This window comes from Tupaia chinensis, unplaced genomic scaffold (genome assembly GCF_000334495.1).
Source record: "Tupaia chinensis unplaced genomic scaffold, TupChi_1.0 Scaffold000146_1, whole genome shotgun sequence".
NCBI classification, from domain to species: domain Eukaryota; kingdom Metazoa; phylum Chordata; class Mammalia; order Scandentia; family Tupaiidae; genus Tupaia; species Tupaia belangeri.
Genome location: NW_006159616.1, coordinates 12,124,056 through 12,129,220, shown reverse-complemented (window position 1 = coordinate 12,129,220; position 5,165 = coordinate 12,124,056). Strand labels below are relative to the sequence as shown.

The 5,165-nt window shown below is 57.1% G+C and overlaps 1 protein-coding gene across 1 annotated transcript in view; it reads left to right on the top strand.

The window, feature by feature from the left end:
• Positions 1-752: 752 nt before the first annotated feature.
• Positions 753-5,165, top strand: part of DISP3 (dispatched RND transporter family member 3) — a 66,804-nt gene continuing 62,391 nt past the window's right edge. The window contains 1 exon segment of the mRNA XM_006145330.2: positions 753-1,002. The gene's annotated coding sequence lies outside the window, so the exon portion shown is untranslated.

The following is a 5,165-nucleotide window of genomic DNA, read 5'->3' as shown; positions in this document are numbered from 1 at the left end:
CAGCTGGGGGCTGGCAGCTGGTGCTCCTTTGAGACAGCCCTCTCCCCCTCATGCCAATGCTTCTGAGCCCTGACAAAGAGAAATAGGCCAGGACATTGGTTTTGACTCCCCAGGCCCCTTCCCCTGTGGCCCTCCAGCCAGGGGTGTCGGGCAGATCGTGAGCTAGAGATGGAGGGATGCCCAGTCCCAGGGGCTGGCATGACTCCGGGCTCTGGTGCCAGAGAGGTGAAGGGAGAAAGAGAAGGAAGGGATGGCGCCAGGAGCCTGGGCTTGGCAGCTCCCTCCGGAGGGCACCCAGGGATGCCCTCGAGTGTCCAGGAGACTGGTGACCTGCCAAAGCTGGGCAGACGGGCTGGAAAACAGGAGCGCTAGCCAGGGAGAGACTTGGGAACCCAGGAAACTCAGAGGCGGAGCAGGAGCCTTGACCAGGGCCTTTTGCAAAGGCGGGGACTGACCCCCAGGGGTCGCTGCGCCGCGCGCGCGGCCCCCGCCTGCTGGCGAGGGGAGCCCGGTTGTACCACCGCATGTCTCCCGCAGGGGGAGCGGCGGCCACGGCGGCGCCTGGCGGCGGGCTCCGGAGACAGCAGCAAGCGGCGGAGCGCAGGCCCTCCCTAGCCACTGACGCAAGGCCCGGCGGCGCGGAGGCCGGAGGCGCCAGTGGCCGGGAAATGGCTCGGTTCCAGAGCCTGCCCCGGACACCCCCGTACCTCGTGGTAGGAGCCGGGACCCAAACAAAGGCGGGCGGCGAATAAAAGGCGGCGGCGGCGCTTAGTGCTCGGGGTTGTGCGCTGGGGACTGGCGTCTTTACGAATCTGTCTGCGTTTTGTGCGCCCTGGAGCGGAGCGGGGAACCCGGCATCCAGCAGCTCCGAGCAGCTTTCTCCTGCGACACCCGCGAGGGTACAAGTCTGTGCCCGAGTGGCCGCCCTGCCTCTCCTCTAGCCCCGCTCCTCTGGCGCTAGCCCTCCGGCACCCGCGACTCAGCTCAGCTCGGCCGATCGAGGTGAGTGCGACGGCCGCTGGGCACCATCCGTTCTCGGGGCTAGGGATATATTGCCTGGAGCAACCGGGCAAGTCCTTCCGCACTCCGGCCTGCGAGAGGCCGTGTATGAAGTTCTCGCTCTCTCCGGGTAGCCTGGGATGCGGGCCTCAGAGCCCCTCGGGAAAGCTGGCTATTGGTGGGCAGAGCCCAGAGCTTGCCCCACGCGGCCGGGCCCCAGCTCGGTACCAACTCTCCGCGGGGCCAGAGCAACCTCAGTCTGCCGGGGCGAGTTTGATGTCCAGAAACGTCTAGGCTTCCGACCTCTGATCCCCTGCCCATCCCTGCAGGTGGAAGTCTGGTTCTAGAAAAGTTGAGCGTCAGTCTTAAGCCGCCCCTGGATTGGTCTCGTGGCCAGACTAGAGCGAAGGAATGGAACAGGGAAAGGTTAATACCCCTCTCTCCACCCACCATTTACCTTAGCGCACGCTTGCTCTCAGCGGGACATTTCCCAGTCCCAGATCCTAGTTAACCTGGCTGCAGTTCTGGCCAGGCGCTTTGGGGCTCCAGATCCGACCCGGCAGGCGAGGGTAGCCGTCGCAGGAGGGACCCCCGGCTCTGCTGAGAACGTGAATGAGGGCGGAGTGGGGTGGGCATCCCGCAGTGGCGGCGCTGAGGGTCAGGGGAACATTTCCACGCGAGTGGCAGCGAGTCCCCTGAGCCAACCCCGCCGCTGGGAGAAGTTTTCCCAACTCCCGGGGTAGGCCTGCACGCAGCTGGCCCGGGAAGGCGCCTTCTCGGGGACTTCCCCTCCTCGGTCCCCCCTCTGCTCCTTGGCGGGGCCCAACTCGCCGCGATCCCTCCTGAGGCTGGGCGGAGGTGCCCGGTTCCATTCCAGGTCAGCACCGCGGACAGCGTCTCGAGCCGGCCTCAGAGATTGGCCACCTCGCGCACACCTGGGGACCACGCACACACACCCATCCACACGCACACACACAGATCTAAGAATCACTCGCAAACGATCCACATATAGACTCAGAATCGCCCACAGTCTGTGGACAAACACAGATATTCCCACAAGCACCAGTATGTGAACCCAGACAGATACTGCTGTCTCCGAGGTACTGACTAAGCCCTAGACTCCAGAGACCACCGCCGGCTGTGCGCACCAATGCCCAGTGACACAGAGCCGTACACACACACACACACACACACACCTTACTCCTCTGAGGGGAAGCAGTAGGGACACAGGACGAACACCCCCACCACCACCCCCTGGGTATTGTTGACGGGAACCAGGGCATCTCCCGAGAGAGAGAGAGGAGGCTTGGTTCAGTGGAAGCTCCGGGCAGAATCCCAGCCCCAGCAGGTGCCTTATGGAACCTTGGCTTTAAACTCATGGTCTGTTTTGCTCAACTTGCACCCCACATTCACTCCCTCTCTTCAAACCTTATTCCAGACCCAATTCTTTGCCTGTGCCGTCTTGTTTTCTGCTGTTCCCTCTCCAGGTTATCTTCAGCCTCTCTACCACCGCACCTCCTGGTTTGGGGTCTTGCCAGTCGCCCTTCCTAACTGCCTTCACTTCTGTCTCTGACTTCCTCAGCCTGGGTCCGACCCAGCCAGTCTTGCTCTGAAATGGGCATAGCCAACCCTTAGGGGAGTGGGCTCCATGCTCCAGACTTTTCTGCTCAGTCACAGCCACTCTGTCCCCACCCTTCTCTTGGAAACCTGACACTGCCCCCCTCCACGGCCTAAGCAGCTTCAGTCCCCTTCTCCAGGAGATTCTCCAAGGCCAGATGCCCCAGAGCCCCATGGTGTAGTCTCTAAGGGGTTGGGATTCTTGGGGGGGGGCAGGCAGAAGATTCTGGAATCAGCAAAACTCCACTCCCCACCCCCACAGAGATTTGGCTTTTGGAAGGCTCTGGTGCCCATGTCCCCTGGTTTACCCTTTGACACCTTGTCTACTTTTGCCCTTAAAATCCAGGCATTGGGTTGGAAGAGGCTCCATCCCAGCACAGTGCGGGGAAGGAGCACTGACGGGAAGCGAGACCTGGATCCCAGTCTGCACTTGACCAGGCCCCTGGTGTGCCCTTGGGCAGATTACTCTCCTCTGGGCTTCAGGTTTGCCATCTGTTAAAGAGCAGGGCTGGTTGTGGTGACCCTTAAGATCGCTTTTTGACTCTAGCAATCTGGAACACTGACTCTCCAGTGAGGCTCTTCAGTGTGAGTGGGATTGAAAATCACCGTTCCAACCACAGAAGTTATGGTACTTTTCTCCTTCTTTAGAGTCACCACCACTGGTAAGGTCATCCTGTGCCCTGAGTGAGAGACGTTCAGGTGGTCTTAATAGGACCAGAGATGTCAGGTCATTTTCCTGAGGTAACGGTGCTGAAGTGCAGTCTCCATGGGGGCAGACATTGATTCTTCTGGCATGGTATCCTCTCTATGAACCACTGTTTCTGCTGGCAGTTGTTTGATGGATGAATGAAAACAAATGAATGAATCAATCAATAGAAAACTGGATGCTTACACCTGAACCTCCTGATCCCCAGATCCTTGGAACTATAGTTTAAGCCCTTTCTCTGATTGTTTCAACATGGTTTCTGCATCTCCCTGCGTCCCTTCCACTCACGTACTCATTCAAAGGCAGATGGAATTGTTGCGTTAAGGTTCTTCCTCCCAAGGGGCAGATTCTGGACTGGTTGCAAATGACCACAGAGAAGGGACTGGCTGAGAGCAGCCTTAGAGGTCCTGCCTGGTGGCTAGGGGCTTGGCAACTAGCCCCAAGTCCCTAAGTCTTGACCGAGTAGGCTGCCCATAGTCAGTTTGTTGCTGGCCAGGATCTAAGACTGAAAAAGAAGACAGGAATTACCACCATTTGGCCAAGCAACCTCTTCTCATAGTTCCATGAACTGGGGACTGCAAAAATCACCTTTACGGATGAGCAAAGTGAGAGGCTGAGAGGTGAGGTGGCTTCCCTAAGGGCAGTTACCGCACCCATTGTCAGCTATAAGTTAGCCACCCAATGGTGGTGGTATGGTGGTGGCCATGGCTGATAATATTGTTAGCACTGATAAAGGTGTGAACATTATTCTCATAGAAAACTCAGTGATTAGCCTCTTTGGTTCCCTTCTCCCTCTGAAATTGTTTCCCCACCTGAACCCTTCTTAGAGTCCTCCCTCCACCCAAATATGGGAACACCGAGGGCTGGAACCATGACGCAAGGGTGTCCGATTGTCCATCAGTCCTAACCAAGGAAGAGGGCTTGCCATTTACAATTTTCCTCTTCCCACCCACCTCCCCCCACCTGAGCATGTTTCCTGCCAGAGGAGCTGGGAGAGATGTCAAAGTCTGTCAAAACACCCTTCCAAGCTAGATTCAAAAGCGCCAAAGCCCAGGGAAAATAAATAAAGAGAGCAGTGTCTGCCCGAAATAGAAACATGCACCAACTCACAAATATGCGTGTTTTCCAAAAGTCGCATTTCATGGGCAGACAGTGCGGCTCGCGCTCCAGCTGCTCAACAAAAGCCAGAGGCAGGGCCGCTGCCGGGACTGGGCAGAGCCTCTCCGGTGAACTCACTCCCTGCCTGGCCATGGGGTGACCAGATGGCCACGCTCCCACTCTGCACCAGCTGGAAGGTACACAGGTGGAAGGATTGCGATCAACACGCGTTTTTGTGTTAGCAAGAGCTCTTTGGAAGTGGGCACCAGACAGGGTACTGGCCTCACGTCCTTTGCCTCACGGCAGGAGGCTGGTGAGAACCATAACAGTAGAAGCTGCCGGTTGTTGAATACCTACTGTGTGCCCATGCTGAGTGCTCACATGGACTGTCTTATGAAACCCTTGCAACCCTCTCACGGCATGGGAATTGTTATTCTCATTTAATGTATGGGAAGACCACAGTTCAGAGAAGTTAGGAAACTTGCCCAAGGTCGCACAGCTACAAGATGAGTTTTGACCGAATGAAGCAAAAGTCTCCATTTTGCCCAGTACTTTGCGTTGTTTCTGGTTATTTATTTGTTCATTCATTCAATAAATATTTTTTTGCTGAGAGACCCATTTACATGATGGTTCTCAAAAGAATGTAAACTCGGGAACCAGCGGTTAGCGTAATGGCTATGTCGCTGGACTCCCACGTAGTCGACCACGGTTCGCGTCCCGGACCCGGTGGCTTAAAACTCACGCC